Genomic DNA, 13900 nt, shown 5'->3' on the forward strand with positions numbered 1-13900 from the left:
GAGAGCGGCGCCGGGGGCGGTGGAGATGTGGCTGACACCTCTGGGGATCAGTCCCGAGAGGGGGCGATCGCGCCGGCTGCTGGCTCTCTCCCGCTCTCCGAGTTCCTGGGGGAGGTGGCTTTCTGCAACTACTGCTGCTACTTGAGAGGCACGAGATTTCAGTTGTTTGACCGAAGTGGTTGTGGGCCGAGCGCACGCTGCTCCGGGGGCGTTCGCTGCTGCTGAGATAGGGCTCTCTTATCCTAAGTACATTTGTCTGGAACCACAAAGGTGCCGAGGCTCCCTCCCCACCTTTTTTCTTTTTGGCGGAGCTGAGGGCCTGGAGGGAGTCCATCGAGATCCGACCTTGTGATGACTGCATGTGGATGGGTGGGTGGATGTTTTTGCAGAAGTGTTTTTAACACTTTATTGGGAGGTTATTTTCAATCCTACAAGCTCCTGGGTTTACATCCATTAAACTTCCATCATTTGGGACGTGCGCTTGTGTAGGAGGGGGGGGGGAGGTGCGGAAGAGAATTGAAGACCGAGGAGGAGGCTCGGAAAATTCTCCGCATTACTTATAAACAGCCGGTTAAGACCAGGCTAGCCACGTTTTACTGTTTTTTTATGCCTTTGGGGATTGTTGGAATTTTACTTTACGTTCCTGAATTGGACTCCTTGCAATATAGCTGAGAACATTTGGGGTGCGTTAACATGCTTTTCAACGGGAGTATGATTTAGCAGCCATTTCTTCCTGCGAAATCTTTCAAGAGATCGTTCGGAAACTTATGTCGAATGTATTAGATGAGATAATACACTGTTATTAATGAAATAGTTTGGGTACATAGGTATAACAAGGGACTTTAATCATGCAAGACTTATTTTGGGTGTCTACTATGCAATTTTGATAAGCTAGCGGGTCTGATTATAGTTTTGCCTTCAGAGGCCTAATTACCATAAACAAAGAACTTTTGTGGGTTGTGTCATTTTGTATCTTAAATCTATCATATTTTTAAATACTTGTTTAAATATATTTGTAAAGTGTGTTACTCTTTAAAGCCCATGTTTCTTCTGGCCTAGGGTTACATAATGAGTCAACTGTAACACTTTTAATTGCTCGATTTTGTCATAGAGACTGCCATTGAGTACTTTTTCCACTTGGAATATCAAATTGAATTCTTTAACATTCTAGGTTGAAATTAACACTGGAAAATTAAGGTAAGTTTAAGTAAGTCTAGTAGCTCTATGTAAGGCAGAGTTTTTTTCCCCTCTTTAGGGCAACTGTTGGAATTTTGAAGTGAATCATTTTTCGTAGATATTTGAGAGAGCAGGTTGCTTTTTTTCCTGAATCTTATTTCCAGCAAAAATTGTTCCTGAAGCCTACCCAGGCTGCTTCTCTCCCTTCCCTCTCCCCCTCCTTTTAGCTTGAAATAACCAAGAAAAGCATAATTCTGAGATTGTTACCTTTTTAAAAAGCTGTTTTAAAATTGAGTTCCTTGTTTGAATAGCCACCATCCCTTTATAATGGATGGTTAGCAGAAGACAACAGATGCTTTAATGAAATGTCTTTTGCAGTTTTGATATCTGAGCTTTATTGGAAGTGGATAGCATTTGCAAACTATTGCTGAGTTGCAAATAATGCAGGATTAATGGTCATCAAAGGCTGAGTATAAAAACACTAAGAAAATAAATGTTAAAAGATAATAGGACCAATTTGTACTTTTTACTCCACCTACTGTAATGTAAATTACCTAGTTCAAAATGACAGATTTTGTAAATTATATATTAGGTATATAGCAATGATAATAATTTTCCTCTCCAAATTATTTTATTGGATAAGTAATTACATTTGTATCATAATTCTGCTTCAGATCAGTGTAGCCAACCTGCAAAGAATGTGTTCAGATTTCAGAAAGAATGAACACCTGCCTATTTCATAAGTACTTGACTATTTGGGGATATTGTCAAGTTATCCCTAAGAAAATTATACTGAGAAAATTATGCTAGTTTTGGTTTATCTGTAGGTTCTTTCCTTCCAAAAATTGTCTTCTCTCTTACAAATATTACATCATAAGAGCAAATACTAGAGATCTCTACTGACATGGTGTCAGTATCAAATTAAAGATTTTATTTTTGTTGAAAGGATCAGTTTTGCTGTTGATCAGTTTCGAGTCAGGCTCACTGAAGCTGCAGTATCTTTTCCCAGGCTTTTCTGTACAGTATTTGTGTGTGACCACTTGGGGGAGACTTTACAGTTTAGCTTGACCAGATATTGCCTTTGCATACACTGGCTGCTAATTATCCTGGACACTTTGCCAAACTGCTAGAAAATGTGCTAAGGAGGACACACTTAGAACCAACTCTTGGTCAAGGTGTTTAATGTCTTCTTTCCTTACCTCACACCACACCCACAAAGTACTCTCTCTATAGACTATTATCAGTTGATATTTTTGGACTACCCTTAAGTGGGCTAACACTGTGAAAGATTCTTGAATATAACATAGGTTTTAAAGATCTGACTTTACTGACAAGTAGTATACATGTGCTTACTTGCTTAATATACACAGGTATTAGTTATTTGGAAGGATCTCATTACTGTTCTGAAATGAGGCGTATTGTATATCCAAACCTTTTTAAACAGATTGGTCTCTTCTTTTAAAAGCTTTTAGGGCTGGGGATTTAGCTCAGTGGTTCCGCCACCAGCCTCGCAAACGCAAGGTCCAGAGTTCAATCCCCAGTACCAAAAAACAAACAACAAAAAAAAGCTTTTAGAGAATGAGATATTGAAGCATCTCTTGTATCTAATTTTTGTGTTCATTTGATCACAGAGAAGTTCTTCCTTTATCTGAGTCATAGAGATAAGACTAAAGCCCATATCTTGTTGGAAATTAACCTGTGGCTATTCTTTCCAGCTACAATAAAGGCGGAAATCTGCTTTCTACTTTTTTCCCTGGTAGTATTTAACCTTGTTAATGTCCAATTCAATAATAGTAAATTCAGCAAAGAAAGGATGTTGTATTTACAGTAGTTTGCAGAGTTCGTGATCTTGAATAATAATAGAATAATTCAGAGACCTTTCTATGATCTTTATCGTAGTAAATTGATTCACAGAGAAACATGATAAATCTGGAGAGGTTCCTATCATTCTAGATTATTCTCTTTTCCTTTAAGGTAGTTCTGCTTTTGTCCTAAAATTAATTCTTTCATCTAGTGTGTCAGAAGAGATATTTTTGCTTAGGAAAATGTTCATTCCTGGATAACTTCAGAGTTGTGTTAAATAGTTGGGATGGTAATTTCTAAAAGTCTATCTGGTAAAGTTATCAGAATTTCAAGATAAAATTAGAATGAAAGACAATATAATGAAATGTTTTAAAAGCTTATCTTCAAGTCCTTTTCACCAATTATCAGTTCCTATGCATGATCTGATCCCTACTTGTCGCCTTAGTCTTCCTCTTAGACCTGTCGTTCTTTGGCAACTTGTTTACCATCTCTCCATTTTACTATATTCTATTGAGACTGCAATTCTTTTTTTGTTCCTTGTTACTGCCATGGCTTGTTCTAGACTTAGGGCTTTTGCACTTCCTGGTCACTCTGCCTGGAACTCTTCCTAAATCATTACATGACTGGCTCACTTTCATTTATTATTTCAGTTTAAATATCACTTCTTCAGAAAAGAATCACTAACCGCTGTTCCAGAATGACACTGCTCTCATCCCCCTCTGTCTTATTACATTTGTTGAATTGAATTTTCTGCAAACGATTTTTCACTATTTGAAATTATTTTATCTGCATGTTCTCACTAGAAGGTAAGCTCTATGATATGAGTGATCTTGTTTCTTTTAATACTATTTCAAGGACTTAGACCTGTTCCTAATACATAGGTGTCATCAAACAATTCTTTTGAAAAACCTGAGGTTACTATTGAGGTTTTTGTTAAAATATCCCTGTATAAAATTAAATGAGTAGATGGTGGTTGTTGTTAAGTAGGCCATTTTGGGCTATAAGTAATAGAAATCTATTCTAATTTGTATAAATAAGACTTTATTAAGATACAGTGAATATACACAGATATTCCGTGGAATCTGAGTGCTGAGACTGGGGGACTCCCAATGCCAACAGGACATACTACGTCTTCTCTGTTCTTCACCATGCATTTGTTTCATTCCTTCTTTGTCTATGGAAAACTATATTCCTAGTCCTCTTCTGCATTTTCTTCTAGAAAATATGGCCACCATTAGCTTCTGCATTTTCATGGCACCAGCCCAGACACCTGGAGACAGTACTGTCATCTAGTACTGATTTCTTCTCATTCTATAAACTCTATCATTTTATTAGACCTTGTTGTCCCTACTATAACCTGGTGATAAGAGATTTTGCAGGCAATTCAAATAGGTGCTGGTATGATAATTTATGTTCATGTTTAGTCACTCTCCCAGACACTCATCTCTCCCTTTGATTACTTCATCTTTGGGTGTAAAGAGTTGTATATAAAAGAAATGTCCTTCATAGGAAGAATTTATAGTTTGATTAAGGAAGATAAAATATATACATAAAGTAAAGAATAAAAATAGCATGATGATAATGGAAGAATTGGGGAAATATTTGCAATTTGTATTACAGATAAAAGGCTGATTTCTTTAATATATAAAAAAGTACCTACAACACAGTAAAAGGTCAGCCATCAACTGGGCAAAGATCATCAACAGGTAATTCCCAGAAAAGTAAATACAAATGATTTTCAAGAATGTGTTAAGACATTCAACTTCATGAATCATGAAAATGTAAATTAAAACTAGGAGGTATGATTTTCACCTGTTAGACTGACATAAAAATATTGATAATACTTTTGAAGAAGATAGAGGTTGTTGTGCTTTCACTGTTGGTGGAAATACAAATCAGAATTTGGTGTGATTGAAATTTGTGAAGAGCATTAAGGTAAATGAAAAAGGCTAGAAATATGTGTAAATCAATGTAGATGTTTATGGGAGAGTAAAAAACCAATATACAACATATTTATCTGAATATTAACTTGTATTGCCATGCTTTCCTACTTTATTCATGATCCTAAGCCAAGAAGCCTTCTCTCTCAGCTTTCTTTAAAAGGATTGCTTTTAGGGTCCTATTTAGTTGCACCAACCACCACCCCTCTTCCCCAGATATCCCCCTTTTCTTTATCCTGGTACTTGTGAAGTTTGTTTTTTATTTTTGTTTTCCCTCCTTCCTGGAGGTTGAACACAAGGTCTCCCTCATACACTGAGTATACACCTTACCACTGAGCCACACCCACCTATGTAAATGGTTTCTAAATTACTGAGATTGTTATACTTTGTGTCCTTCATAGACCAGAGCACTTTGTTACTTAGTATCACAAAGTAAGATTGACTTGAAGTAAAGATTGACTTGAAGGAGCTTAGCTTTATTTATTTATTTTTTTCGATACAGTTTATAATTTTGTGCTTTTGGAAATCTTTTGTAAAAGATGATTTAGGGGCTGTGGATTTAGCTTAGTGTTTACAAGCCTGTCTCATAAGTGCAAGGTCCTGAGTTTGATCCCCAGTACCCCCCAAAAAAAGTGATTTAGAATTTCACTTGATAAATGTATTTAGAATGTTTATTAAAACAAGTGAACAGCAAAGTGACTTTTATACATTTGGTTTATTATATAGCATTATATAGGCTATTAATGGAAATTTTACTTCTTCATGATTCTGTGTCCTGTATAACAGCTCTTAGTTGGCAGGATAGGTATGGTTTAAAGGTGGCATGGATAGCTGGAGATGCATAGAATATTTTGTTTTGTTTTGTTTAAAGAAAATTTGTAAGAAAGATGATTCTTAGTAGAAAGGGCCAAATACTTAGGAAAGAAAAAGTGAAGGGTGAAATATTTGTTTAGGGAAATGATTGAATTGAGGGGAGCTACATCTTGGAAGGAGTTTTAATATAGGAAAATGCTAATTTAATTTAGTTAAGTATGTACTTAATGATAGTTTGTTCTGAGGTCATTTTATCATGAAGTGACTAAGTGAATTCTAATTTAGTAGATCTGATAAGGGCAAAGAGTATGTTTATATGTTAAAGTCTCCAAGAGCCACTACTTCAATATAAACTACATCCTGTGGAATATTCTGTTTAACAACCAAATCATTCAACATAATTTTAGAGTCCTATATTGTTTTGATAACTCCATAACCTAAAACTTGATCTTTCTCTCCTGGTCTCTTTACCCTGGTCACTGCCTCTACAAACATCTCATTTATTCCCATTGCTCATTTGTTCACATTCATATTCTTTCTTCCTTTGTCTTGTTTCTTTTCATTAATAAATGTTCAGGCTTGCTTCTCCCAAGAAGCCTTCACTGGCTGGCCTTATCCACAATTTTTCAGTTATAGGACAAATGATGACATGGGATACTCTTATCATCTGAATGAATGGTTTGTGTGTTTTCATTCATAAGGGCCTTGACCATATGTGCACAGTTTTACTATTTGAACCTCCTTATTTTTCATATTATTAGGTTTCGAGAACTATGCTTCCCATACATTATATTTCATTTGCTTATTGCGATTTTTAAATTGTTAATTGTTTTTGAGAAAGGGTCTCATTGTGCAGTTCAGGCTAGCCTTGCTGTGCAGCCCTGGCTGGCCTCTAACTCCCAGCAGTCCTCCTCCCTCAGCTTCCTGAGTACTGGGATTAAAGGCATGAGCCACTACACTCACCGTTGCTCATTGCAAATTTAAAATCAGATTTTATCAGTGTATGATTGTGTTAGTTTCCTATGGCTTCTGTAACAAATTGGCACACTTAGTGGCTTATAAATAACAAAAAATTATTCTTACAGTTCTAAAATCGTATATCTGAAATCAGTGTCATTGGACCAAAACAGAGCCACACACCCTCTGACGGATCTAGAGGCGAATCCATTTACTGTTGTTGTTTCTGGAGTTCCTGGTGGCTGTTAGCACTCCTAGGCATGCAGCAGCACTACTGCAGTCTTCAAGGCCAACGTTTCAAATCTCTCAATTCTGTGTTTCCTCTGTCTTGCATCTCCCCATCATTAGATCTGCCGCTTGATCACATCTCAAGCACCTTCTTAAAGCAAAAAACAAAAAACACTCACTGGTTCCAGGGATTTGAATATAAATTTCTTTGGAGGACTGTTATTCAGCCTTTCCCAATGATAATTCAATTGGTTCAGAAAATGAGGGAGGGACTTGTCCCATCTTCATGTCTCTTTAAAGTAGTGTTCAGGGCCAGGGATTTAGCTCAGTGGTTCCACCACCTGCCTCACAAGCACAAGGACCAGAGTTCAATCTCTGGTACAAAATAAATAAATAAATACATGCATGCATATATAAATTAGTGTTTCTTGGGCCAGGGATTTAGTTCAGCGGTGCCGCTGCCTGCCTGGCAAGCACAAGGACCAGAGTTTGATCCCTGGTACCAAAAATGAATGAATGAATTAACTAATGTTTCTTGGGTTGATTTTGCTGACCTCTTCCTCCAGGAACATTTGACTGTCACAGCTGGGAGGGGGTTATTACTAGTATCCATGGAGGTAAAGGTTAGAGATGATGCAAACAGTGCCTAGAACAGTCCCCACAAGAAGGAAGTATCCAGCCCAAAATGTTAGTAGTGCTGAGGTTGAAAAACAGTTCAAAAAGTAGTTTTTGTGTATTGTTCCAGAAAAAAAATGATTACTATATCAACATATATTAGGAATAATCATATCGTTCTTTGAAATTAGGAACCATATTTTATTTTCTTTCTCAGTATGCAAGGGGAGTTAGAGACATGGGTTGCAATCTCAGTTTTTCTAACCTGTAGCTCATTTATGTTGTTCAGGACACCTAGCTGGCTGTATTCAGTTCCAATACCAGGTTTTCTGATAAAAGTATTTGGAGTTGCGCTGAACTTAGTGTTCCTCATCTCTAACATAGGGATTGTAGTATTTACTTCAGAGGGTAAGATTTTAATTGGATGATACAAAATTGTATTGCAGAGCCTGGTACATTTCAGTATTCAGTAAATTCCTTCTCTCATTGTTTGGTACAGTGTTATATGTACAGTGGATAATATTGGTTAAGAAAATATTTTTGTTGGGCTGGGGATTTAGCTCAGTGGTTCCGCTGCCTGCCTCAAGCTCAAGGACCTGAGTTCAATCCCTAGTACCAGAAAAGAAAAAAGGAAAAAAAAAGAAAACATTTTTGTTGACTTTGCTTGATTCATAGTTCTCTTTTTACCTAAAATATAGGAGGTAAGTCTGATTTCAAAAATATTTTTAAAGGAGTTTTTATTTCAGAGCAATTCAGTATATTGTGTACTATTGACTAAAATTAATGTCTTATTTTTACATGATTTTTCAGTGTGTTTAGAAAAGCAAAATAGTAAGTGGAAAAATGGATTAGGTGACCCAAAGATTCTTTCCAACTTAAAGATTTTATAAAATTGAAATAATCTTGATTTATTTTTCATAATCCTCCCTTGAACTCAATAGAAGTTAAGTTGAAGAAGTGTCTGATAATGTAGCCTTTTTTTTTTTTTTTTTCCTGGTACAAGTGATCAAATTCAGGTCATTTTCTTTATTCAAAACAAAATGCCATGTTATTGGGGCCAGGGATTTAGCTCAGTGGCTCCGCCACCTGCCTTGCAAGTGCAAAGACCCGAGTTCGATCTCCGGTACAAAAAATGTCTCTAAAAAAGAGCAACTCAGAATTTGTTACTCCGAAGTAGAAATTTTCACTAAAGCTAAATCTGAATACACGTGTTCTGGAATTTCACACAATAAAAGGCTACTATTACATAGTTTATATGACAAATAAACAATTTTTGTTTTCCCCGTCCAGCACCATTCCATGAACATAAGCTATGCTTGTTATTATTATTTTTATTATTAAACATACTAGGAAGCAACTCAGAATATTGTGTTTTTATCATGTACAGCATACTGTAAATTGGAGGAAAAAATTCAGTAAAAGCAATTTTCACTTGCGGGGAAGAGACTGTCTACTAATTTTTTTGTTTGTTTGTTACCAGGGATCAAACTCAGGATCTGTGCTTGCATAGCAGGCAGCGGAACTACTGAGCTAAACCCCCAGCCCAACTGCCTACTCATTTGATTAGATTAACTTTGGGATAGCTTTGAGGACCTATTTAGCTCTAAAACTGAAAGTGGGCCATGATTTTTTGAGGTATTGAGTAGCCAGGAACGGTTTTTCTTAGATGGGACAGATAACACAAGTTAAGACATTTAGATGGGAATGAGTTGCGATTGTGCTGATAGGAAGTAAAATGATCAGTGTGGTTAGGTCAGCGTTTACCCTATAAGGAGAAGAGTGAATTAGGTTGCATAGATAGAAAGCTTTATGGGGAGAAATGTAAACATCCCAGATGACAGAAAACCAGAAATTTTTTTAAGGCAGCATAATCTTTAAAATATTTTTAAATTATCTCTGGCTAGCCTTACTGCTGAGGGAATTACAGTGAATAAGAGAATAGTAGAAGCTTGTAGTGATAACCTAATTGTGAATTAATGAGAACCTGAAAGACTGGTGGCAGAGAGTAAAAGGACATTGTGATTTCACCATGACAATCTAAATGATGTATAGGTGCCTATTTTGAAGATGACTGGGTGAAAGCAATCCTTGGATTTTTAAGTTTAAGGATCTTCCAAGATCCTAGTCTTTTTTCAAGATAAGCCCTGGTATTATTTCAAAGCTTCTTTTAGTGTTCTATTGGTTGGAATCTAGTGGGTAGAGTCTAGAGATTTTAATGAGAGGTTGCTTCACTGCCCATGAGCAAACAGTTATGCCCCAAATTTTAGTACTGCCAAGGTTGAGAAACCCTGAAAGACAGAGTAGGAAGGTTATTCCCTGGGCATTTTGAGATTTGGGTTAACTTCTTCCCTTTTTTATGGGCTTGACAAGATCCTGTCCTTCTAGCAGCTTACAATACAGTAGATACTTCCTATTTTCTTGGTTTTGTCCTAAGAGTAGAATATATTGTAGACATTTTGATTAAATGTTTCCAAATGTTTTAACCATCTTCATTAATTTTTTTTTCTGTTAAGTTTATGTGTGTTCACATTTACTAATTTAATTCTGGAGAAGTCACTCTGTATTCAAATTCTGAGGGCAGGCAGATTTGAAGTGATTTAAGTATTTCCTTTTTCAAATATGCTTTTCATGTGCCTCACAGTATTTCATGTCCCAGGTCAAGGTTGTAGGCCTTGAAATCTTTTTTTTCTTAATTGCTGTGTTGAATTTATTCTTTTAAAATATGTATGAAAAATTTAAGCAATAAAATACTTAAAACGAGGAGTTAATTTTTGTTAGAATAATTTCTTGTCTGTTTACAGTTAAAGATTTCCTTACATATAACAAGTGCACACAGAAAAGTTGTATAATGAATTTGTAACAGTAAATGAAAACCATTAAATTTCTAGAGTGAAAACAAAATATGCAAGGATTTTTCTTTGCCTTTATTGTCTTTGGTAAACAGCAAAATAACTTAAAGGTAAAAGTTGAATGATGGGGATCTAGCTCAGTGCTTCCACTGCCTGCCTCACAAGCACAAGGATCCGAGTTCAATCCCCAGTACAAAAAAAAAAAAAAAAAAGTTGAATGAATGTATTCATAATTAAAAAAGGTTTAAGAAAGGGAGGGCCAGGGATTTAGCACAGTGTGCTACAGCCTGCCTTGCAAGTGCAGAGTCCTAAGTTCAATCCCCAGTATCAAAAAAGGAGATTTTTAAAAGAACTATTGTATATTTTCATTATCCTATTTCTATTTGATTTTCTAAACACACTGATAATTTAGTTGGATATATATGCAATCCGCCTATGTGTACTGTATTAACTACTCTATACAACAGGAGGGTAAGTAAAAGTAACTCTAGAGTGTAGTAGTCAGGATCTGGCAGATCCAGGGGTGTGTGTGTATATTTGCTGGAGATGAACCTAGGGCCTTGAGCATAGCTAGGCAGGTGCTCTGTCACTGAGCTGCAGTCTCAGGCCACATGGTTATTATTTTGAGCCTCAACTCTTTCTTTGGTCTTTGCTCACTGTAGGAAGCATTAGTGTTGTAGCAGCAGTGGCATGGGAAGTGTCAGATACCACATGGGGACACAATATTATTGAGCCTATTTTGATTCTCAGAATATCTTAGCTGAGCAGTAGTTGAGTATTTGAAGAGATTGTTTTTATGAGCCAGGGAATTCCAAGGTCTTCAAGTATGTTGCTTTATTCTTAGTGTTCTTAGTGCATTTTTGGCGCTACTGTACTTTGCAGTTTGGCATTGTCTTGAGCAGTGCTTAATTCACTGTATCAGTCACTGACATAATAAAAAATGCCCTAGCACATTTACAAATGCCACCTGGGGAGAGGGGTACTATTGAAAATTTAGAAAACATCAGATATCTTAGAAAATATACATCTATGATTTTTAGCTTTACACATTAACTTTTTTAAATTGAGTTTATTGGTACATTTTAGATATACAGTACAGTTACATTCATTATTGGCATCTTGTACCTTTACATGACAGGTCTTGGTTCTCATTTTTTCCCCTTGTCCCTTACATATTAACTACTGACTGTACTGTAAAGGAAGAGTATATGAGCACACATACATTTCTTGAGACCTATAAAAAAATCAACTTGGGAAGAACTGTGCTTATTTTTGAAGTATTTTTATAAGAATTCAATCTTAACCTGCTCTGTACTGTGGTAGTATTACTTTCTTGTGTTTTTAGTTAACTTTTTTTTTTCTTGAATGTTTTGTGATTTTTTTTTAATTGTGCACTTTTGCTTGGCTAGATTCTTATTTAAGAGAATTTTGTGCAACCTGATTAGAGGACATATTCTTCCAGAGATTTGCTAATGTTTTTGTTATGGTTTGTGTTTGTGTTATGGTTTGTGCTTCATTTTTCAGAGGTAGTTGTATCTGGAATGTGTGATGCTGGGGTTAAGGGCATGTAATTAGAAAACCACTACATTGTGAACCATTAGTTTGGCACTGCCCTAATCCTGGTAGTCTGAATGAGATAAAAGGGGCAGAAAGATGCTATTAAACTCCCTGTTGCCTTTGCTACCTTGTGCATGCCATGTTGTTTCTCCTCTGCATGTCTCCTTGCCATCCCTGTCTTAGAGCCAGCCAACTATGGACTGAAACCTTCACAAACTGTAAGCCAAATAAACTCTATACTCTCACTTTGGGTGTTGGGTATTTTGTCTCAGCAACAGGAGAAAAGTAACTAACAGTTTTTCTTTGGCACCTGGAAAAGCAGCCAACCTACAATCACTGTAACTTTTCTGCTTGGGGTTTTCTGGACCAGGTATATATATTTGAATTTTGAATCTTTGAGTGAAGGTCCTGATTATAAATTCCCAGGTGATATTTTTCTCTCTTTTGTGGACTCCAACTGAGACTTGTTAATTTCCTTATCTAATCTTCACTGGCTAACAGGCACATTTTTTACTAGACTGATTTTTCATAAGGTGAAAGTTAGTCCTACTTTCATGTGAAGGGATCTAAGTTATAATTCTCCTTCTTGTTCAGGCCAAGACCTAAACCATTGCTTTTGTACTTTTAGGTGCTTGTCATTACTTGCTTATCAGTTTGCTTTCTTCCTACGTGTTGTTGCATGGGGATTTTCTTGAGTACTTACTAATTTTTTTTATATGAGAAGATGTTTTTGATATTTTATTTAGCATTTTTAAGTGTTTTGTGAGAGAATTATTTTCAGATTATCAAACCTACCTTTTGGATAGACATCCAAGCCTTATTCACCTGTTTTCTAGCTTCTAAGCATTTCCTTTAACTTCAGTTTGCTAACTTCTCTTTCAGTTCTCTGCCATCTCACCTACAGTACTGTTATTGTTTTTTTTTTAATGTACCTTTTAAAAATAATTTCATTGGAACCTCAACTGAGAGGACTGTAATAGGCATCTATATCTAGTCTTCTGTTTTGTTGTACATGTGTTTAGTAGTTATATCTAAGCCCTAACTGACCTGAGGAAAAGCAAATGTCTTTGAATATCTTTCCATTTAACTGTGATTTTGTTTGAATTTGAAGAGCATAAGTTTTTGGCTATAAAAGAGATAAAGGGACAGGAGTAGAGGAAGATGTTCATGTCCTTTGCAGTGGAGCAGTTGAGGTGAGAGCCAAGATGTAGCTGTTAACTTCCATGGAGATTTTATTTTAAAGTCTAAATATATATGACAAATGGACACTACATTAATTTGAAATCAGAATTTAATTTCACTCAGTAAATAATAACTGTAGTGTGCCTGGCATAATACTGAGAATTAGAGTACAAAATAAGTTATACTATGTCCTCACAGAACCCACTAATAAGTCAATTCTCATTATTTGTGGCAGTTATATCTGTAGAGCCAGCCTCTGCAAACACTGAATTATCAAATACTGAGCTATTTCTTTTAGGGGAAATAGGTTTTACATTCCTGTAAGCCTTTGCTTACAATATTTTCATCAACTGATCAATAAATAACCTTGTTTTATGCATTTTTACCCAAAGACACCTCACTACATATTATTAATACTCATTGGTATTGAACTCATAGTCAATCTCATATTATAACTCATTCCTGAATGAGAATTATCTAACATATTCTCCAAAAGGTACATTACAGCCTACTTAAGAACACCAGACTGAGCTTCAGTACTGTGATTAGGCCCTTTTGGACAGCAAACTCACAACTGAAAAATATAAAAAAGAATGGGTGGCACTAAAAAGTCTCTGAAAAACATACTTCTTTTGAGTATGAGGTCTGAAACAAGAATGCATAATGTTCAGCTTCATCTGTGACTGAAATGTTAGTTGACTCACATTTTTCACAGCTCTGTGCATATCCATGAATGACCACAAGAGCTCTGTGAGTATTGGTTTTTGTTTCACAAATAAA

General features: G+C 36.0%; 1 protein-coding gene across 4 annotated transcripts in view; it reads left to right on the forward strand.

The window, feature by feature from the left end:
• Positions 1–6: 6 nt before the first annotated feature.
• The window catches only part of Mpp6 (membrane palmitoylated protein 6), a 93071-nt gene continuing 79177 nt past the window's right edge, over positions 7–13900 (forward strand). The window contains exon 1 of one of the 4 annotated variants that reach the window (XM_033757301.1): positions 7–148. The gene's annotated coding sequence lies outside the window, so the exon portion shown is untranslated. Of the gene's footprint in view, positions 149–1130; positions 1198–4599; positions 4686–13900 lie in introns of those variants that run through there. The other 3 variants (XM_033757307.1, XM_033757281.1, XM_033757279.1) reach the window with 3 other exon arrangements.

This window comes from Fukomys damarensis, unplaced genomic scaffold, assembly GCF_012274545.1.
Source record: "Fukomys damarensis isolate Sample0158 unplaced genomic scaffold, DMR_v1.0_HiC HiC_scaffold_4, whole genome shotgun sequence".
In the NCBI taxonomy this organism is placed as follows: Eukaryota; Metazoa; Chordata; class Mammalia; order Rodentia; family Bathyergidae; genus Fukomys; species Fukomys damarensis.